Here is a 24,106-nt window from a genome sequence, read left to right as displayed (position 1 = left end):
CACCCACACAACAAATGTCCACTACATCCAGGAAAATGGCACCACCAGATATAGATGAGGGTCCTTCTGTCTGGAAAACTCCCTCCACCCCTTTGTTCCAGCACTGTCACCCAACTCATTCCCTTTCTCCTCCTCCACACCCCAAGGTTACTAGGCACACAAAAGGCTCACATTCTCCACGTCTCCACTCACCTAATAGGAGTCACCTGCCACTCGTTTCAAACTCAGCACCTGCAGCCTATTTAAACCCAGCTTTCATTCACAGTCCTTGTTTACCCATCAAACCAGCCAACCTCAACCAGTTACTGCTACCCTTCAGTTACTGTGTAGCCTTGTCCTGTTAGCTATCTATTTTCCTTTGTTGTGTGGCCCCTCACGGCTTGTTATTTTGCAGTTTATTATTAAAGTTATTGCTCCCTGCAAAATCACATCTACTGCTCTGCATTTTGGTCACGTCTCCTCTAAATTTCCTGACACCATGCCAACAAGGTGCCTTCCTGACTTGGTCCTTTCCTGCATTGGGCCATGAAACCTTTTCTACCTGTGAACCTGTCCAAAGCTCTTTTAAACATTATACCTGAGCCTACCACTTCCTCTAGAAGCTCATTCTATATACCTACCACCTACTGTGTCAAAAACCTGCTCTTCAGTTTCCCTTTAACTTTTTTTCCCACTTATATTAAACCTCTGTACTCTAGTTTCCCTAACCTGGGAAGAAGGCTGTGTCCACACACCTTATCAATGTCCCTCATGATATTAACATCATTATCATTATGTGCTGTGCCATATGACAGAGGTGGTCATGGTCTTTCCACAACCTCGATTGTTTTTGGCAAATTTTTCTACAGAAGTGGTTTGCCATTGCCTTCTAGGCAGTGTCTTTACGAGATGGGTGAGCCCAGCCATTATTATACTCTTCAGAGATTGGCCTGGCAGCAGGGCTTGGGATGTGCATCAGCTGCTCCCATGACTTCACGTGACCCTGATCTGTTGGGGTGGCGGTGGGTTAAGCAGGTGCTACACTTTGCCCAAGGGTGACCTGCAAGCTAGCAGAGGGAAGGAGTGTCTTATACCTCTTTTAGTAGAGACATATCTCTGCCCTGTCACCCCATGATTTTTATAAACCTCCATAAAGTTACCCTTCAGCTTCCTATGATCCAGAGAAAACAATGCAGTCTATCCAATCCGAACCCATAACTTGAAGTACTATAACCAGAAATACTTCATTAATAATTATATTTGAGAAAATAACATCGTTATTTAGTTAAGTATTACTTTTTTTCTTACAGACAGGAAGGTCCCAAACAAAATATACGTTAATCCATATTGGCAATATTGACACGAGTGTGCTGCTGTCCGGGAGAAATTTCTGCTCTTCTTTTGATAGGATCTCTCACATCCATCTGAACAGGCAGATATGTTTAACGCTATGTAAACAAATACAGTAGTTCCTTGGAATCAAAGCCTGTGAATTTTGTGATGGTCTAGTGGTCTAGTATTTTGTATCTGTTGTCTGAATTTTCAAAACCTGAGCTACGCAGACTCTTTAAGTGGACTATCACTTTTCACATGACCTGTAGCCTGGTGGGGTATGTTATTTTTGGAACAAGCATTTATTCTGATAGAATTTCATTGTTAGTTAAATAGCACGTGTTTCTTGCAGATTTTGGCACACTTTCAGTTTTGAGTGAACAAATAGCTCTCCCTGGCTGCGTCTTCAAGTTCTGGCACATTTTTATGCACAGAAGCACCCCCCAGAGGGCTGTAAGCTTATAGGAAATAGCAGAAGTAGGTCAGATGAACCCCTGATTTTGCTCTGATTTTCAACAAGACCACAGCTGATTCCACACCTCCAGTTAATTTCCTCACCCAATCTTTGATTCCCTAGTTCTATCAGTTCCAGTGTTGAACAATTCATCGACTCAGCAACCACAACCCTTTGGAGTAAAGATTTCTAAAACTTTACAGTCCTCTGTGTGAGCTCTTATTCCAGTCTTAAGTGGCTAATTCTTTAACCTTAGCCTTGGACTATATGTAGCAATTTTATATTTTCAGATTTAAAGAAATGATCGTAATAACCACTCTGAAGATCCTAAACACAAGAGATTCTGCAGTTCCTGGAAATTCAGAGTAATGCACAGAAAATGCTGGGGAATTTCAGCAGGTCAGGCAGCATCTATGGAGAGGAATAAGCAGTCGACTTTTCGGGCTGGGGCCTTTCATCGGGACTCAAACCAAATGCTGCTTTCATGCTTTCTGTGCTTTCTGTTTACCTGTGCTTTCACATTCAAGATTCTTGAACATCAGGGTCCTTCTGTTCTCGAACGAGCCCTACCATTCATTATGCACATCCTACCCTTATTAGTCCCCAGAGGACATCATCCTGTGCTTTTCAGGATAAAAAGCCATCTGCTGTTGCTCTGCCATCTTATCAATTGATTAATACCAGACTGTGGCCTATCAACAACAACCCCAATTTTACTGATCATGCCTCCTACCCGTCCACCTACTGGTTTTAGACTTTAACCAATCTTATAGCCATGCTAAAGGAACTCAGCAAGTCAGGCATATTGCTGATTTCATCCAGCATTTTGAGTGTGTTGCACAAGATTTTCAGCATCTGCAGAATATCTAGTGTTGATTATATCCATGCCAATATGAATGATAATTGATCTGGTGAGCCATTATTTTATATAACTAGCTTTTGTGTAGTATCTTATCAAATCATTATGAAATATTCACATTATATTTTATTAATCTTGCTACTTCCACAAACCCAGAAACTGTGAGATTTATTAAACTCTATTTCTTTTACATAAAACCACCTGAATTAACTAACCGTATTGATTATTTTAAGTGCTCTGTTCCCATGTCACTGTATTTTTCACATCAGCTAACTAGTTTTATTTGTTCCATCTCCCCCCCCCCCCCTTGGAATAATGTTGCTTTTGCTCCAATTGTCACAAAATTTCAGGAAAGTTTGGAAGATTAGCGGTAATGTTTTCATTATCTCTGTATTAAGCTCTTAAAACATTGGGGTGCTGGCTATCAGATCTGAAGGGATTTGCAGACTTATTGTTCTTTTTATTTCTGCACTAATCTCTCCAAGCATGGGTGGGTGGCAATGTGAAGATTCCTCTAGCAAAGGAGGTGTAAGATGTTCTGCTAGCCTGCAGGTCACCTTTGGACAAGGTGTAGCACCTGCTTAGCCCACCCATCAATCAGGGTCATGTGAAGCCATGGGAGCGGGTGATGGATGGTCATACAAGTAGCAGGTGCGTATCACAAGTCCTGTTTATATGACCATTAACGTCACACAAACAATCTCTGAATTGATGCAAAGTACATTTATTATCAAAGGGTGTATAAATTATGCACCTTGAGATTTGTCTACTTACAGGCAGCCACAAAGCAAGAAACACTATTAACCCATTTAAGAAAAATAGAAAGACCAAAGCCACTGCTCAGAGAAAGAGATAATGGCTGCAGTCACCTGTCTTGAAGAAGGCAATGGCAAACCACTTCTGTAGAAAAATTTGCCAAAAACAATCATGGTCGCGGAAAGACCACGATCCCCGATGTCATACAACACGCCACATAATGAACTAATGCATTTCTCCAAGGAGGGATACTGCAGAGAAATGGTTTTAGTGGAACTTTTGGGCCACTGGGGACAAATGTGTCACAACCATAGACTCTACTGTGTAACAGATTCAGCGATTGTACATGTGAGCATGTGCGTTCCAGCTGACTACTATTTTATTATGGCGGTATTTAACTCCCAGCATTTCATTGTAGTCTTGCTGAGTCTTGACCAAAAGCACAGCAATGTTATGCTCCTTGCTTGCTCTTGTCAATGTCTAGAAAACTGTTGCTGGAAAGGAACGGTATTCATTTAGACCATAAGACCATAGGACACAGGAGCAGAATTAGACCATCTGATCCATCGAGTCTGCTTCGCTGTTCAATCATGGCTGATCCTTTTTTCTCTCCTTCTCAACCCAGTTCCCAGTCTTCTCCCCATTACCTTTCATGCCATGACTAATCAAGAATCTATCAATCTCTGCCTTAAATACACCCAACGACCTGGCCTCCACAGCTACATGTGGCAACAAGTTCCACAAATCCACCACCCTTTGGCTAAAGAAATTTCTTCGCATCTCTATTTTGAAAGGGCACCCTTCTATCCTGAGGCTGTGTCCTCCTGTCCTGGACTCTCCCACCATGGGAAACATTCTTTCCACATCTACTCTGTCTAGGCCTTTCAACATTCAAAAGGTTTCAGATCCCCCTCATCCTTTTGAATTCCAGCAAGTACAGACCCAGAGCCATCAAACGTTCCTCATATGATAACCCTTTCATAATTGGAATCATCCTTGTGAACCTCCTCTGGATCCTCTCCAATGCCGGCACATCTTTTATAAGACGAGGGGCCCAAAACTGTTCACAATACTCAAGGAGATGCCTCACCGGTGCCTTACAGAGCCTCAGCATCACATCCTTGCTCTTATATTGTAGACCTCTTGAAATGAATGCTAAAATGGCATTTGCCTTCCTCACCACCTGCAAGTTAACCTTCAGGGTGTTCTGCACAAGGACTCCCAAATCCCTTTGCATTTCAGATTTTTGGATTTTCTCTCTGTTTAGAAAATAGTCTGCACATTTATTTCTACTACCAAAGTGCATGGCCATGCATTCAGTATTAGGGCATTGCTTTCACCGCAATGTTGGTATTCTATTTTCAGTTTGAAAGTTTTAGTTAATGGCCCTGTTGGTCCAACATTTATTGTTTTCCTTTTCCTTTAAATTCAGTAACAGTTCTCATTAAGGTCAGTGAACTGTTGACCCGCTTCAGGGACTCTCTCTCTGCACTTGGGCCATATCCCAACTTTCTGACAAAATGCTGCCCAAAGGGTAACATTTCACAAATGACTGCTTCTGAAGTAAGTAGGTCAGAACATTAATCCTGTAATCCTTTGATCAACAGGACATTGCATAAGAGAAGGATATATTGAATTAGTGGAACAAAGGAAATTTAGAAGTAGTTGATTTAAATGGCAAAGCCAGTAAATGCTCAGTGGGTCAGACAGAATCTATGGCGAGAGGACCAGAATTAGCATAAAAAGTCAATGATCTTCCATCTGATGCATTCTGATAAGAGTCATTTCAATGTTAACTGTATTTCTCTCCATGGGCGCTCCTGTATTTTCAGTTTCATTTCCGACATCCAGCATCTGCAGTGTTCTGAGTTTTAAGAAATTAATTCAGCACATAAGAATTCTGAATAAAAAGAGCATCCTTTTGTCCAACAAACGATTAAATGTCTATTTTGCATCCCACCAACAAATCATAATCAGCTTGTTTTAAAACCATTCTTAGATATCCTTCCTGATTGATAAGATCACAGAGGAAAATACTTCTCAACATGATGTGCGAATGTACATATTTATATTCCTGGATCAATAATGAATTCATGAAAAAATTTCTTTCAACGAAGTCTAGATGAAACATGGAAACAACTATTAAACATGTCTGTGCTGGTTAAATTTTGGATTCAGATGGGCAGAAGGTGAATTATTGTACTCCAGTGACATAGTGTTATTAAAGAAAAAGCACACTTTAAAACAAAATGATGTGATATGATTCAGTCCAATTACTTAGTTATTTAGGTATTCATCTCACATAACTATTTTGCCTACATTACCAATCAATACAAAGATCCCAGCTTTTAAAAATATCCTATCACTCACCCAATTATTTTTACCAGAAATCCAAAATATGGAGTCCCAGCATATTGTTTTCCTTTCCAAGATGATTAGCAATGAGCAATCTTGAGATCAAGAGTGGTTTCCTCGTTGTTATCCCATAAGGATATTTACTTCAGTCGACCAAGAAGGAACTTTGGCTTCTAACATACTTTTCCACTTATTGCATCTGACGTTGTTATACAGGAAGATAGAGCAGTTAGTTTGTGTACATTGAGGATTTATAAAGAAAAATCAGGGAGAAAAGTTGGCCAAACCTTTGTGAGAACCTAAGGACAAAACTGCAATTGTGACTGAACAATTCCATTCCATTTTTCACCCCATTTCTCCTCAATTCCCCCCTTCTGTTCAATTTTAAACACTATCTTGGAGTTTGTATCCCATAAATAAGTCGACACGTTTCAGCTTTATTGCTTATTTAAAAGGAGCATGCCTGAGAATAGTTTACTAAAGTGTCAACCCACTTTACATGTTCAAAATTATATAGGAATTAAGTGTGCAACATTGGGAGTCAGATGTGAGAATGCTACAAAATATACAAACCTGCTTGGAGTTCATCTGAAAAATGATGCTGAGATTCATCCCAGGATGCGCAGGACACATCATCAGTGATGTAACCTGTGGTTATTGGGTGCTTTAGGTCTTTCAGTTTCGGGTTGATTAGGCCCCGGCTTGTGTCCCAGCAACACTGGTCCACAGCTCCCTCCTCTTGATCCTTAGCCATTTGGAGGCTCACTAGGCTGCCTCTGTGATAGTCCTGATTGCTCTTTTCTTTGCAACACCTGTAATACCAAGGAGAGAGTAGGTTTTGCACAGCAAGCAGCCAGCAAAACCTCTACATCCCACCTCTATATACTCACATTGTGCCCTCCACCCTCTGTTTCTGACACTGCTCTACCAGCTCCTAATATTTAGCCTTCTTACGTTCAAACACCTCCTCAATCCGGTCTTCCCAGGGAACTATCAGTCCTACCATGACAATCTGCTTCGAGGCTTCAGACAGAATTACCATGTCAGGCCTCAGGGATAAAGTTTATTCATATAGGGGCCAGATCAGAGCACCTGAGACCCAGAGCAGTCTTAGCCTGATGAATATATAAAATCATAGAACTCATGTCATAAAAGAAGATCATTTGTTGTACTGAGTCTGCGCTTGCTAATTGTGTGTATCATCCACAATAGAATCTAAGAAAATATGGTCAATTCATGAAGAAGCCAATGCAGATCCTAAACTTTCAACTGTAAATCTGAATAATCTCCAACCACTTACAAAACAGTATACATTCGACTGGTAATTAGCATATTATAGTACCAATATTAGACTATAAGAATTCCCTAATATTCTATAAAGCTGGTGGTGGATCTAAACCACTGGAAATACTCAGTAGGTAAAGCAGCGTCAGTGGAGGCAAAACATTGGTCACGTTTTGGGTTGTGAGCTTGTATCAGTGTGGTTGTTACCTAATATACAAAATGTTATAGTTTTCAATTATCCTTACTCTTCAAAAGACTGATAATGCGCATGGTCAAGGATTATTTTGGAATGTCTAACTGATCTACACACTATTTTTGTATAGTGCTGTAAAAGACTTGTGTTAAATGTTAAATACTGCATCTGGTGTTAGTTTACATAAGAAACAATAATTTAAAAACAGAGGTTCTTGACAATCGATAATTTGAAACTGGTCCGCAAAGTTGATTAATCCATCATAATCAGTACCTAACCAGAACAGAAATTATTCGTTCAGTGACATATTTTCTACCAGACTTTCCTTTTGACAACAACTTTGAATTTTATTTTGAACTTTATAGTATTATCAAACCACTTCCAAGAGGACCACCTCCTTATCAGCATGATGATTGTGGCCAAGTCCTCTTGGTGACACTGAAGGAGCAGGGTTTGGAGCCTTATGTGTCTCAATGACCCAGAGAGCTATGCTGGCTGAAGTTAGGGCTTTATGCTTTCTCACTTGGTAGGCTCACCCCTGCAAAACAGGTCAAAGGACAGAGGCCAGACTATGAGTGGTCCATCAGTCCTCTAGATTGGTGGATTCAGTTCCGGTCTATCAACCCTGACTGGTCAAACAAAACTGTGATGAAAACAGCAATGAAGAATCCTTCTACATCTGAGTGTGATGGTATTTCAGAGCCTCCACCTGGGATTTGTATGGCTGACAGTCGTGAAAACTACTGGCACAATGAAGGAAGCCAAAACCAAGAAATGCTTGATCAACCAAGTACAACATCCACACCAAGTTGAAGCTGTACCAGAGTAGTGTTTTATTCACACTCTTCAGAATGAAGGTGCATGACAGAGAGCCTCTGGAAGATCCTCTGTATCTTCTGGCCAAGAAAATTCTCCTAGCATTACCAATTCCTTCAGTGTCATCAAGAGGAGATGGTTACAATCACCATAAGGAAACAATGGAGATGGATTGGGAATGTGGAGAGAAGAGAGGTCAACACCATATTCAAGACAGTACTTTACTGGATCTCTGAAGGGCAGGGGAACAAAGAAGACCAAAGACAACTTGGTGTTGTACTGTAGAGGCAGAAATGAGGACCCTGTACCATACCTAGGGCCCAATGGGCAAGAGCAAAAGAGAAGGAGGACCTTAATTTCTGCCCTAAATGCCAGCAGGTGTAATGAGCAATATTTAAGTATTAACAAACCAAATTTGTCACTGAAGTACACAAAAAGATTTTGTACAATTGATTACAGCTTTGGTCAACAAAGTAGGATTTAAGATGTAATGAAAGAGGGAGAGAGGTAGAATGATACTCCAGAGCTTAGAAGCCAGGCTGCTGGTAGCAGGTCCTCTAATACTAAAGCAGTGGAAATCTGCTCCATGGTTCATCTGACTCCTGATATTAATGTATAACGTCTTTGATACATCAAAATTGAACACTCAGAATTAACATCAACTATTCTGAAAATGTTCCAATAAAAATTATAGTTAATGCCAATTATGCCACTGGTGTTTAGGGCAGCAATGAAGGTCCTCCATCTCTGTCTGTCCATAACCAATTTTGGTCTTGCTCTTGGTGGTGTTCAGGGATTCCTTCATTGTGCTAGTGGCTTCTTCTCAATTTTCACTACTGTCAGTTATGCATATCCCGGGTGGAGACTCTGGAATACCATCGCACAGAGATATAGAATGATTCTTCATTGCTGTTTCTGTAACAATTTTGTTTTTTAGACCAGTCAGGATTGTTAGCCCTGAGCTGAACCCCTGACCTCAGAGGACCACTCTTAGTCTGACCTCTATCCTTTCATCTGATTGGCATGGGTGACCCTACTAGAGTCAAAGTACAAGGCCCTGACTCTAGCCAACATAGCTCTCTGGATCATTGAGGCATGCAAGCCTCCAAACCCAATGACAAGGTTATAGTCCTCTTAGAGGAGTAAAAAAAATGTATAGGTATCCAATTTAACCAAATGGAGGATTCAACCAACAAATGTGAGCTCCTCAGAATGGAAAGATTCTCTAACTCCTACAGTCATAGAATTATAGAATGAAGAAGTATGGAACCAGACTCTCCTGCTCACCATTCCATGCTGGCTGTCAAATATCTATTTATTCATATCAACACTATTCTCAATTTTTTATTATTCTCACCAACCACCTACCACTCAGCTGCATCTTTGGATCAACTTACAGTGACCAATTAACCAGCCATGCTGAGAGTCTTTAGGTTATGGGGGAATAAAAAAACAAAGCGTTCAAATGTGGCCAAATGGAGAACATGCAAACTCCACACAGATGGCATTGAATCCAGTGGCCTGGAACTGTGACACATGAGTTCTGCTGTGCCGAATGCTATCTCAGACAGGTAAAAGTAAAAGTTGTCTGTTTACTTGTCATTTTCAAATGCTTGTCTTCTGATTTCTGTCTTGTGTTAGCTACATACAAAAGACTCTGCAGATGCTGGAAGTTTTTGAGCAATGCGCTCAAAATGTTGGAGGAACTCTGCAAGTCAGGCAGCATCTATAGAGGAGAATTAACAGTCGATGACACAGGCCACGAACCAGGACCAGTGAAGAACTGTGGCCCAAAATGTCAAGTCCTGTATTACCTTGTTTGTCATTTTCTATTTTTAATAAATTATTTTGAGTTTCTATAATTTATCTTACACTAGGATATATGTAATGTTAATTTTTCTCAACCTTCTTATTGCATCCTTACTGATGAACACAAGATATCTTTCACCAAAGATTAGCAAAAGTTCTCAAAGTCAGTAATCCCAAAAGTAGGCTTTAAAATTTGTTATCCTCACTTAACTGCCATCCTCACTAAGTTACTGATAATTAAGCAATTTAATTCTTTGCAATGTCCTTGGTAAGGGCAGTAAATATCACACTGAGAAATCAGAGATGACAGGAATTAAACAATTACTTTGCGGCTGAATTCATTGAAAAAAGAGTCTCCAAAAAATAATGGGGAGTGAGCAGCTGTAAGTGATTAGCATCAGTCAAAGTTTGTCTTTGAGAAATGAAAACAAGTAAAGACTAATGTTCTACACAAAAGATTTAGAAAGAAGTGGCTATGGTTGTCATCCTCCAAAATACCAAGGAAGTTTCCAAAAAAAAATTGGATAGGTATATGAACAGGAAAGGAATGGAGGGTTATGGGCTGAGTGCGGGTAGGTGGGACTAGGTGAGATTAAGGGTTCGGCACGGACTAGAAGGGCCGAGATGGCCTGTTTCCATGCTGTAATTGTTATATGGTTATTTAGAATGGTTCCAGAGTTAGAAAGAAGCAAATGTAACACCACTACCCAAGAGTGAGAGAGAAGTGTGAATGACCATCCTGTTAGCCTGATATAAGTAGGATAGACTTACTATTATTAAGGAATTGTTGACTCGGCTTTTAGAAAGTAATAATAGGACTGGGAAGATTAATGTGAATGCTCAAAGGGAAAATCATGCTTGACAAAATTGTTAAAATGTCTTAAGTTTGTAATTAGTAAAACTAGTAAAAGTGAAACAGTAGATATGGTATATTTGGACCTTTTGAAAGGCTGTGAAAACATGCCACAAGAGGGATATTTTAAGCAAAAGTAAAATATTTCAGTTTAGAAGAATGTGAGGTGATCTTATTGAAACATGCAAAATTATTCTGGACCTATGTTCAAGGTTGAGGTTGATTTTTTTTATGCTAAAGGAATTAAGAGAGATAAAGTACCAGACAAGGTCTTACTGAATGGCAGAGCAGGTGCAATAGGTCAATAGACTTCCCTACATCTACTTCTTATGTTCTGTTGCTCTCAATTGTTCTCCAATGATTAATTCTTCATCATGCTTGCAAAACAGATCATTGTTCTTTAAAAGGTTAAAACTTTCCTTTATGCTGATGAACAAAATTGTTGTGTGAAAGCCTTTTTAAAACTCATGTCCCTTCACACCTCTGAGAAGGTGACACTTAGATTAACTTATCTCCTCACCCTGTTTGCCTCTAAGAAGACCACAAAGCTGTTGCGGTTTGGAGGCTTGTGTGCCTCAATGACCTGGAGAGCTACGTTGGCTGGAGTCAGGGCTTTATGTTTTGGCTCTAATTAGGTTGAACCATACCAAACAGATTAAAGGGTAGAGGACAGATTAAGAGTGGTCCACTGGTACTCCAGGCTTGGGGTTCAGCTCAAGGCTAACAACCTTAACTGGTTAAGGAAACAGAAGCAGCAATGAAGAATCCTTCTTGATCTGAGGGCAATTGTATTCCTGAGTTTCCATCCAGAACTTGCATGGCTGACAGATGTGAAAACTGAGAGGAAGCTACTGACATGATGATGTAAGTCCTGAACACTGACAGAGATGGAGGATATTTATTCACTGCTGGTTTAAACACCAGCAGGCATAATGGGCTTAGTCACCCTGTTTGAAGCCACTCAGATGATTCATTTCCATGAGGCTCTGCTCTTGGAATTGAGTTTGAGTTGAGGTGGTCTGAGGTAATTGAGTTGAGTTTAAAAAGTTTGTCTCATAGTTATCACTCCTTTCTCCCCTCTAACAATCTGTTGATCAAATTGCAGTTCTTGGGTATGCAATTTGGGAAAGGAGCAAAATGATGCCAGCAGGAATAACTTTGTGCACTTTCCGTCCAAAAATGAAATCCCCACTTGCATTTTCAGCCAATATCTAATTTGGTCTCCTTTTTCCTAAGGTGCTTTTTTTTATAAGATACACACAAAAATATCAATGATCATACAACCCAGGAAGTAAGTGAAAACATAGTCAAGATGAAGAACAAGATGTCTAGAGAGGCCAGACAAATTATGAGAGAAAAGGAGAACAGAGTTACTTCTTTCCTCACATTTGTTTTACAGCTTTTGTAAATGAGAGATATATTGGAATTATTTTGAGTTAAAAGACCTAGTGTACAAGTTCCCAATGCCCTAAGCATTGATAATTATGTGTGTTATTTTGACAGATACCACACATATTAATCTTTTAAAAGTAATGGCAGTTGAAGGAGTTTCGCAGTGCCAAAAGAGCTTCAGTGTTTCCAAGTGCTACAATAGTTTATAAATCAGTCGCAATACTATTGACTATATATAATTAAATTCTAACACCTCTTTCTGAAGCAGACTGATTTCTGTTAAACAAGAATTAAGAAGCCTACTTTGAAGATGTGCTTAACTCTATAGATATCTTTGTTATACAGACAGACAGACATACTTTATTGAGTATACAGTTTATATTGATGTTTTAATTTTATAGATATCTTTGTTATATAGAGTTTACATTCATGATGATCTTTAACTCTATAGATAACTTTGTTATACATTAGGCCTACAGTTTGCTCCTGATTTCTACACTGTCCAAAAATCTGGTCTGAGCTGCTACATGCCCTGCTTCTACTTAAAGGTCTCCATAGATCTACAGATTCTGCCCTTGAGTTTATCCAGGTTAAAGGCCGCAATCTAATTAAGGGTCGATTATTGTGGAGCATTTACATGAAAGCAAAGTGCAAGCCGAAAGCTGATTGAGTGGTGCAAATGACTTAGAAGCATGGCCTTGTGTAGCCAGGAGTAACTACAAAGTAATCGGGGAGTTCATATTAAGCTGTGAGCTGCAATAATAGAGTTGACACACAGGAGTTGGCAGCCACAAGCTGTACCAGGGGTTGAGGTCAGCTCCATTGTTACAATCACATGGAATTTAAGAACTTGAGTTTTTCTTGTGGAATCTAGTTTATATTCTTTCTCTCGCATAACAAGTATTATCTTGATTGCAGAGAACCAGCAAAAGTTGTGTCTAAGGATTACTGGCATCCATATTATAGGATTCTGTTTTATTTTATTGAAATGCAGTGTGGAATAGGTCCTCCTACCCTCCCAGCCCTTCAAGCCATGCCGCCCAATGACCCCCAACTTAACCCCAGCCTAATCATGGGACAATTTACAATGACCAATTAACCTACTAACCATTACATCTTGGGACTGTGAGAGGAAACCAGAGCACCCGGAGAAAACCCACGCATTCTATGGGGAGGATGTGCAGACTCCTTACAGATGATGGCAGAATTGAGCCCCGAGCCGTAGGTGCGTCGTGCTAACCACTATGCTATCGTGAGTAACCAAGGTTGATTGTTATAATATATTGCCACTCCAGTCTAATGATGAATTATACTCTCTGTGTAATCAGCAGGCTGTCTTTAGGCTTAATTAAAAAAAAAAATCAGTTTCTAAATCACTCATCTATTATTTGAAAAAAAATGGGTGCATTTGAGTTCCTTGGCATGATACCTGGTCTCTTTTTGAAAGAATAGCCAAAAACTAAGTCAGTATTTAAAGAGTTTCCCTGGCCTGTGACAGATTTGTCAGTCCCAGTGGGAGTACTAACAGAGTCTCTAGAATTGGGTAACATGTTTCTAAATGCCAGATGTTATTTGGTGATTCCCTACCACCCACTCAGTTTGCTGCTCGGTAGAAAGGTCTAATCCTCCAAGAGGACCACAAGCTTGTCGTAGGGTTTGGAGGCTTGTGTGCCTCAGTGACCCAGAGAGCTACATTGGCTGGTGTCAGGGCTTTATGCTTTGGCTCATGCGGACCCATGCAAAACAGGTCAAAGGGTAGAGGCCAGACTCAGAGAGGTCCACTGGTCCTCCAGGTTCGGGGGTTCAGCTCCGGGCTAACAACCCTGACTGGTCAAAAAAGCTGTAATGGAAACAGGAATGAAAAATCCTTCTATATCTCTGTGCAGTGGTACAGATAGACAGGATCTTCATTGCTGCCCTAAATGCCAGAGAAATAACAGGCAGTAAGTAAGTACACAAGTAAAAAGGAACGATCTAGTATATGGATCTTTAGAAGGGATGCAGTAGGCTGTGGTGCTCTTGTCCTTACCTCCTGGCATTTATTTGGGTTTACAGAATAAACAGTTAGGTCAAGTATTAGAGGAGGAGAGTAATATCAGAAGATATCCTACTGTGAATCAGTAGGGGTTAGCAGTGAGTAGAAACTTGAATATAGTTTTATTTCAGTACAGGAAATACTTAACAGGAGTATAACTTGATTAGACTTTACTGATTATATCATAGCTTCAAGAGGTATCAACTTGAAATTCATAAAATGAAATTGAATTCTGACTGTCGAGAATAAATTGCACCCCTTTGCTTTTAATCCCCTGTAGTGATAGTACCATAAAATTGTCTTGAAAAAGGAAACTTAAAACATATTCATCCCTATTGATCTCAGCGTGCTGTTTTGTCACGCATTTCAACCAGAGGTCTTAGGTGCAAGACTGCCAGTAACTTTATCTGCTTGTGTTGGCTGAGATGTGGACAACTTCAGAACATCAGAGGTACATGGTCTATCTGACACTAACAAATAAATCACGTTTATGACAGGACTGCACGTAACACCTGTCTCTGCGATTTCACACACTTTAGTCCCAACTACAGTTGTGGTATTGAATGTTAGTGAGGTGGAGGAAGTAAGTTCCTTAGGAAAATCCATCGCACATTGTTAGTGTTGATGTGATCCATTTTATTACTGACAATCTTCTGAAAGCACATCTCATGACACTCCTTTCCCAACTCTTGATATATAATGTGGAATTGTCAACCTTCTATGAATATTTTAATTCTATCACATTTGATGTATAGGAAGGCAAATTGGTATAATTTAATTTTTCAACTGTGAAAGGGGTGTGGGGCATTCGGGTTCACAATTTCTTTAATAAGAAAACAATTATGTTATTAATTAATTAATGTTGTGTTGAAATAAAAAGGTCTTTAATCAGAATTCTCACTGAGGTAAATAAAATATTAACTAATATGGTCAAATTAAGCCCAAAATTAAATTTCAAATTAATATTGTGCATTGGAAGCAGGGGATATCAATTTCAATTAGTGAAAATGTAAATGCAAAACAGATATTTGGAAGAACTTAGTTATTTAAGAGAGTGATGAATGGCCGATAAAATTTGCCGGAGATGATAAAAGGAGAAGAAAACAAAAGGAATATTGAAAATATCAAACACGAGGAAATCTGCAGATGCTGGAAATTCAAACAACACACACAAAATGCTGGTAGAACACAGCAGGTCAGGCAGCACCTATAGGGAGAAGCGTCGACATTGAAAATATATTGGCGAGTGAACAGGAGGATCCGAAGGAGTTCTCCAAAATTCATTTTATTAAACTTGCCACTTAAATGTCTGATGACTACTTTAAAATAATGCAGCCAAAAATATAGGACACAATGCAACAATCTCAAAATGTCACTCGTTTGAAACATTCTCGCTCAAAATACAGTATGTTTCCAAACTTTTATGCAGATGCAACAACAGGACATAAAATCAATCCACTATTTGTTTTTTGAATTAATATAAATGTAATAAATTGAGTAACAAGTTTGATATGAAGTTGCAATGGACACTTGTATTAGCAGGATGTTGTTTAATCTTAGAAAAATCATAAACTAATTTGAAAAGTTTCTCAATTTGCTATCCGCATTGAACATAGAAATCTCCTTTTTAAGGTCTGTGTTAATGACCTCTGATTTACTTTGTTAACAAAATAAAACATCCTGAGGGCAGTGCTAGTGCAGCTTTAATATTAATAAAAATGATTTAAGACTGGAAGTACACCGTGCAATGTTATCTCACAAAAGCTTTCACAAGAGCACATCTGTATCCAATTTCACCGTCTGTTATTTTGATTGCGGTGTTAACCAAAACAGCAGCCATAGGATTTAATATGAGCATAATAAGCAGTTGCATGATCATTTTGAGCAACTTTTTGTGTCAAGTGCTATTGTCAGATCTATCAAAAATTGGGTTATATCATGACTAAATAGTATGGCATATCACCTTCCACCCTGTTACATAAATATAGTTTCTTTTTGTTTCTCTTATTCTTTTCCTTTCTGTTTTGAAGAGTATTTTATTCTAATGTGTGTTTCCTTGACTGTTAGCACTTATCAAAATTTTCTGTACTTCATTTATATCTTGTGTAATTTACCTTTTAATTCCTGCATTTGTTCAGAGTATGTTTGCCCATACACCTTTCAATTTATTCCATTTCTGTTCTTTCTGCTACCATTTGTGCCTTCCCCTCATTGACTGCACTTTCCTGATGCTCTCGTTTTAAGTGATCTGATTAGGGTGTGACATTAGGGGACAGACAGGGCCATTTATGTGGGGATGTGGAGAAGAAACTACTTCAATTAAACTATATCGATCTGGAAGAAGCTGGAAAGGTGACCCCAACTCTCCATACCTTACTGTTAAGCAAATCGGCCAGGACCAATGACGTCATTTTGCAACCAATGTATATGAGCAAAAAAAGGTGTATTTTCAGTATTTAAACTAGAATAAACTATTGAGAAACACAACAGAATTAATAAACCTGGGAGGCTCTCCCATTTATCTTTATTTCACTGAAAAAGGGGAAGTTTGGCAGGGTGCCAATGCAGCAGAAAAACAACTGATTTATCGTTGCTGAAATCATCTGCAGATGCCAGCCATCTCTGGTTTTCTGTGGCCAATTACAGAGACTCATGGAAAGGACTCACTATTGAGAGTCCAGCAGCTCATAAGTTCTATTTCTACAAAGAGCATGGAGGCCCACGACCAAAAAGAAAGGAGGACCCAAGTCTATATTCCTCAGAAAACACAGGCTCTTTTATTCCTAGGTTTTTTTTAAAGAAATCAATCTCACATAGTTCTTCTCCCACAAGAAGAATTTTTCTACAAAGGAAACAAATGAGCTGTCTGTTGTGAAATGATACCAATTGATTTGCATTGAACTGAACTGAGAATTTTTGAATTTACAGTTAAAAAGACACCCAACTCTATATGAGCTTCCACCAACCACCCAGTGCACTGCCTCCCATTTTCTGTGAACCTTTTTGATGCTTCTTCGCTCGCTGGCCGACAGCACTGGGCAAAATTCTTAATATGTGAGCGGAGGGTGTGTTTGTAAATCTGGCAGGAGCAGAGGATGTCGAGAATGGCCAGAGTGAAGTGCCATGTGAGCGGTGTGGGATAAGTGGCAGAGAAGGAGGGCCAATCAGGGGTTGACATGGGTGCAGACACACCCAGCCCTGAGATACCAGGCAAGGTTATTTGATTGCAAACTGGTGTATTGATCATTACACAATGGCTCTCTGGTGCTTCCCACTCCCTCCCCTCTCCCTTCTCCTCTTCTCCTCTCCCCATCATGATCCCCTTCCCCCTTCCTACTCTCAGTCCACAATAGAGACCTATAACAGAATCAGGTTTATGATCACTCACATCTGTTATTTTTGCAGCAGCACCACAGTGCAATACATAAAATTACTGCAGTACTGTGCAAAAGTACTTTAGGCTCCCCCTAAATGCTCTCTGTTTTATGGAGCAGTTGAAACACAAACTGGGATGCCACGGTAGGGTAGTGGCCAGCACAATACTTTACAGTACCAGTGACCCGGGTTCGATTCCTGCTGCTGCCTGTTTGTACGTTCTCCCCGTGACTGCGTGGGTTTCCTCTGGGTACTCTGCTTTCTTCCCACCATCCAAAGACGTACCAGCTGGCAGGTTAATTGGTCATTGTAAATTGCCCCATTTTTATGCTAGTTCAAATCGGGGGTTGCTAGGTGATGCAGCTCAAAGGCCCAGAAGGGCCTATTCTGGGCTGTATCTCAACAAATGAATAAAGGGACATTAATGAAAGTTATCATCACATGACTTTGATTGATAAGCAATACATTTTTGCCTGTTTTCTCCAATTTTATTTAAGTTTAGGATGCGGAATTACACTTATGAAGCACATGATGGATGCTGGCTATTTTCCAAATCTTTGTGCACATGGCTCCACCTGTTTCTTGGACAATGAGCGTGACTGTGAGGGCCAACAAAACATCCAGCCACATCCCACCAATTCTCATCAGTGAATGCTAGAGAGTGATAATCCTCTCTCCCACCATCGTCATTTTACAGTTCTGAGCAAAGATAGTATATTCTCAGTTCTATGTCAGTGGTGGTTCTTCTTCTGCAATCCCACTTCTGAAAGAGAAAAGCTACAATCCCTTTCAGAGATTTGAGCACAAAATCTAAGCAGACATGCCTGTGTTGTGAAAGGACTGCTGAACAGTCAAAGCTTGTAGTTAGGATGTTAAATTATAAAGGCAGCAGGGTGGAGATATGTCTCGACCAAAGGAGGTGTAAGGTACTCATTCCCTCCACTAGCCTACAGGTCACCCTTGGACAAGGTGTTACACCTGCTCAGCCCAAACCCCTCCCGATCGGGGTCACACGATGCCAAGGGAACCAAGTGGTGGATGGTCGTATGAGCAGCTGGTGCACATCACAAGTCCTGGCAATGCAACCACTCATGCCAGGCGGACAGCCTCTGAAGAGTATTGACGATGGCTGGGATCACCTGTCTTGTAAAGATGCTGCTCAGAAGAAGGCAATGGTAAACCACTTCTGTAGAACAATTTGCCAAGAGCAATCAAGGTCATAGATAGAGAAAAGAATAAGTCTGGGATTAAAGACAGATGGAAGACTATGATCACCCACATCATATGACTCAGCCCGTAATGATGATGATGATGTTAACTGAAGACTCAGTTTGTGCTCTCCTAGGTGGAGATAAAAGATTGCATCACACTGTTTTGAAGAAGTGGGAGCATCTTGTTTTCTTCCCGGGCAGTACCATGTAATTAACTGAGAATATTCTTCTCTTGGAGATTTACAGCATGGGAACAGGCTCTTCAGGCCCAACGAGCCCCCACCCATTTGACTGATTAACCTACTGACCCACAGGTCTTTGGAATGTGAGAGGGAACCCAGGCGGCAAGAGAAAATCTGCAGATGCTAGAAATCCAAGCAACGCACACAAAGTGCTGGAGGAACTCAGCAGGCCAGGCAGCATCTATGGAAGAGAGTAAGCAGCCAACGTTTCAGGCCGAGCTCTTCATCTGAAGTTCTGAAGAAGGGTCTCGGTCCGAAATGTCAACTATTTACTCTTTTCCGTAGACACTCCTCGGCCTGCTAGGCTCCTCCAGCATTTTGTGTGTTTTGCTTGGAAACCCTACGTGGACATGGGAAGAATGTACAAACTCCTTACAAGATGGTGAGGAGAGTTGAACCTGGGTTGCTGCCGCTACACTATCGTACTGTAAGAGTGAAGTCTGAATTCCAGTTTTATCTGAGTGAGTATGCCTTGAGAAATGCAGCTCTCCCTCAGCACTGTGTTAGTACCAACTGTCTGTAATGGATTTAAATCCACAAGCTGCTGTCTCAGAGACAGGAGAACAATCACAAACTCTATTAAGCATTATATCAGAAAACTCTGCATGTTAGTTTGACCTACCTCATTGCAGGACCATAAACTGAACAGATATTTCAATGCATTTTTTCCCTGAAAGCAACATAAAACTGGGATGCTGTCTGTCCATTCAGGCGAAGGTAAACATTCCTAAGGAAATATTCAAGAAGGGGAAAAAAATATCCTGGTGCTCTGAAATAGTCTTGCCACATAAAGAACCAATTAGCTGGCCTTTAATGTCACTTGCTATTAGTGAAATTTTCCTGATGTAAAGTGTTTCTGAATATAACAATAAGGATTATATTTCAAATGTGATTCATGGCTGTTGCGGTACTGTGGGATGCCCTGAGGATGATTATATATAAGTGCTGTGCACATTTATTCAAAAATGTGGAAATGTTTTCAGAATCTCGTAAAAACATGATCCTGTTTGTTTGATTGGTCATTTCCTCTAATGATCTGAAATATTAAATCTTACAACAAGGTCTAAGTTCAGTTTAAACTATAGACTGCCAAGTGTAAAATCAAAGCTTGGTAAGTGCCATATGATTTAAGTGAAACAGTGAGCTTTGAACAAATTTGCACATGGATATACTTTACTAAGTTAAAATGTGTTAAATATTTGTGATGTGTTATATCTATTTCTTTACATGGAGATGGAATCTGTATCTTTCAGGATTTTTCTGAGGTAATTGGTACCTTTCCTTCCTGAAGAAGGCATTTTGTGCTCTTTAAGGATGATCGGTTTGGCTTCTGAAAAAACGGACTGCAACATGCTTATTACACATGTCCATTTGGAAAGGAGATCCATAACGTGTGCCAAGCACTTAATTTGCAAATGAAATGGGCCTTATCTATAATAGGTGCTTGGCAAATCCCAATATCAATGGGATCGTTTGTACTTCCAATGAGAGAAAAAGTGCTCTGTTAGAAACCAGGGTATGAATAGGGCCCCTCTCTTCGTCTACTCGTTTTAAATGCATGGAAAATTAACACTGTGAGTACCAAGTCAGAAAGTTACCCTTCTAGAACCTACTCCGTGTAAATTTACCAGATGGCCATTGTTGCAAGTGGAAAATTGCTGTGGGAGGTCAAATTTTCCAATGTATACGTACGAACATCAGCATAAATGGTCTGCAATGTGATTATCTGTAAAATTTAGTGCTTCAAACACCCACCTTTTTTTAAGATTGTTCTAAAGATGTGGCATAGCCATATTTTTCACACATAAGGGCCACTTTAGAAGAAACTGTGGGTAACTATTTAGCAACTAAATTATAATAGACAATTAATTAAGGGAGTTTAGTTCTCTACTCTGAAGAACTTGTTATGTTAGAACTATATGACAATTATTAATGCCCATGCTAATTAAAGCAAATAATTGTTGTATAGCTCTAATCCAAAGGACCTCCATTTTAATGCTGATGGTTTACATAGAACAGCTGCAGCCTCAGTCTTTAATACAAGCATATAAAGTATTGAAAACTGAATTCAATTCCACATGTGTTAATGCCTCCATCACTGCTGTTAATCTGACTGAGCACTTCTGGATCAAGTGGGGCTTGGTTTACATAGGATAAAATCTACTTTACAAAATTCTATTGAACTATTCTCATCTGATACACCCCGATTAATACAGGAAAGGTTATATACCTAAAATAACTGATTATATGCTTGGTGGAATGTAGGTGTTTCCAATCGTTTCTGTTTCTAATGGCCTAGAAACCATGCTGACAACCACCCTGGCTATAGTGACAAACTTTCTTATAACAAATGGACGTGAGACATCAGACATGAACACAAGAGTTTCTGCAGATGCTGGAAATACGTATCAAAATCAGGTTTAATATCACTGGCATATGAATTTTTTTTGCTATGCGGCAGCAGTACATTGCATGCATAATAATAAAACTGTAAATTACAAAAAGTATATGTAAAAATAAATTAAATTAAGTAAGTAGTGCAAAAAGAGAGGGGAAAATACTGAAGTTGGGTTCATGGGTTCATTGTCCGTTCAGAAATCTGATAGCGGAGGGCAAATCCAGAGCAACACACACAACATACTGGAGGAACTCAGCAGGTTGGGCAGCATCCAAAATGCTTGGTTTTGGCCCAAAATCTTCTCCATGGATGCTGCCAGACATAAGACATAGCAGCAGAATTAGACCATTTGGCGTACTGAGTCTGCTTCATCATTTAACCATGGCTGACTTACTTTCCCTCCCAACCCCATTCTCCAACCTTCTCTCTGTAATCTTTGATACCCTTATTAATTAATCTCCGCTTTAAATATACTCAGTGACTTGGCCTCCACGGCTGCCGGTGGCAATGAATTCCACAGATTCACCACCCTCTGGCAATGAGTGAAGTGCATCCATGATAACCAGTGGGCAGAAGTATATGCGGTGATATGCGGTAAAGGCGGTGATATGGCACTGCTGTTTGGAGTGAATTTAGTTGAGGAACACAGTGATAATTATAGATAAAACTGTCCATTCATGGTACAGAGCTCCTCAAAGCTTGACTGATCTCTGCTCAGCACCAAGCTCCAAACCAACCTGCATGTAGTTAATAATTAATTTAAACAGCTCAAGCACGTGGGTAATTCTGCTGTTCAAAGTTGTACCTCCTTACGTGTTCCACACAGCTTCTTAATTGTATATGCTTGAATCATTTTCAGACGGGAGGGATCAGTTGGATATCCTTCATGCTTGTTCACATTATTCGTGACATGTTACATGCTTCTGTATGTAATGCCACTCTCTTTTTGCAGATGCATTCCACATCATTCCATACTCCTATGTTATGAAATGTATTGACTTTGTGGCAGCAGTACAATGCAATACATATATATTAAATAGTTAACTTAAATAAGTAGTGCAAGATCAGACAGAGAAAAGTAGTGAGGTAGTGTTCATAGGTTCAATGCCCATTCAGAAATCTGATGGCAGAGGGGAAGAAGCTGTTCCTGAATCGTTGAGTGTGTGGCTTCAGGATTCTAAACCTGCTTCCTGATGGTACCAATGAGAACTAGGCATGACCCGGGTGGTAGGGGTCCTCAGTGGACACCACCTTTTAGAGGCATTGCTCCTTGAAGATGTCCTAGATACTATGGAGGCGATGGAGCTGACTGACTTTACAACTCTCTGCAGCTTACTTTGATCCTGTGCAGTAGCCCACCACCACCCTTCCCCCCCCCAAACCAGATGGTGATGCAGCCAGTTAGAAAGCTCCCTACAGATATCTGTAGACATTTTCAAGACTTCTGGAACTGTTGACCAAATGGAACAGTACAGTGTGAACTTTACTGAATCAGGATAGATAAAGGGGATGCAGTGGATGTTGTATATTTGGACTTTCAGAAGGCCTTTGACAAGGTGCCACACATGAGGCTGCTTACCAAGTTAAGAGCCCATGGTATTACAGAAAGGTTACTAAGATTGTTAGAGCATTGGCTGATTGGTAGGAGGCAGTGAGTGGGAATAAAAGGATCCTTTTCTGATTGGCTGCCAGTGACTAGTGGTGTTCCACAGGGGTTGATGTTGAGACCACTTCTTTTTATGCTGTAAGTAAGTGATTGAGGTGATGGAATAGATGGCTTTGTTGCCAAGTTTGCAGATGACATGAAGATTGGTGGAGGGGCAGGTAGTGTTGAGGAAATGGGTAGGATGCAGAAGGACTTAGACAGATTAGGAGAATAGGCAAGAAAGTGGCAAATAAAATACAATGTTTGAAAATGCATGGTCATGCACTTTGGTAGTAGAAATAAATGTGCGTACTATTTTCTAAACGGGTAGAAAATCCAGGAATCTGGGATGCAGAGGGACTTGGGAGTCCTTTTGCAGAACACCTTGAAGGTTAGCTTGCAGGTTGAGTCGGTGATGAGGAAGGCAAATGCCATGTTAGCATATATTTCAAGAGGTCTAGAATACAAGAGCAGGGATGTGATGCTGAGGCTTAATAAGGCACTGGTGAGGCCTCACCTTGAGTATTGTGAACAGTTTTGGGCCTCTCATCTTAGGAAAGATGTGCTGGCATTGGAGGGGGTCCAGAAGATGTTCACAAGGATAATTACAAAAATGAAAGGTTTATCATATGAGGCATGTTTGATGGGTCTGAGTCTGGATTCGCTGGAATTCAGAAGGATGAGGGGGATCTTATTGAAACCTTTTGAATGTTGAAAGGCCTAGATAGAGTAGATGTGGTAAGGATGTTTCCCATGGTGGGAGAATGTAGGGCAAGAGGGCACAGCCTCAGGTTAAAAGGGCGCCCTTTCAAAACAGAGATGTGGAGAAATTTCTTTTGCCAAAGGGTGGTGAACTTGTGGAATTTGTTGCCACGTGTAGCTGTGGAGGCCAGGTTGTTATGTGTATTTAAGACAGAGATTGATAGGTTCTTGATTGGACATAGCATCAAAGGTTATGGGGAGAAGGCCAGGAACTGGGGTTGAGGAGGAGATAGAAAAAAAGGATCAGCCATGATTGAATGGCGGAGCAGACTCGATGGGCCAGATGGCCTCATTCTGCTCCTATGTCTTCGGGTCTTCTGGTCTTGTAGTTTGGTTTCTTTTTGTCACCTGTCCCA

This window comes from Hypanus sabinus, chromosome 27, assembly GCF_030144855.1.
Source record: "Hypanus sabinus isolate sHypSab1 chromosome 27, sHypSab1.hap1, whole genome shotgun sequence".
Lineage (NCBI taxonomy): Eukaryota > Metazoa > Chordata > Chondrichthyes > Myliobatiformes > Dasyatidae > Hypanus > Hypanus sabinus.
The sequence above is the reverse complement of the archived record's forward strand: the minus strand, read 5'-3'. Positions refer to the sequence as shown.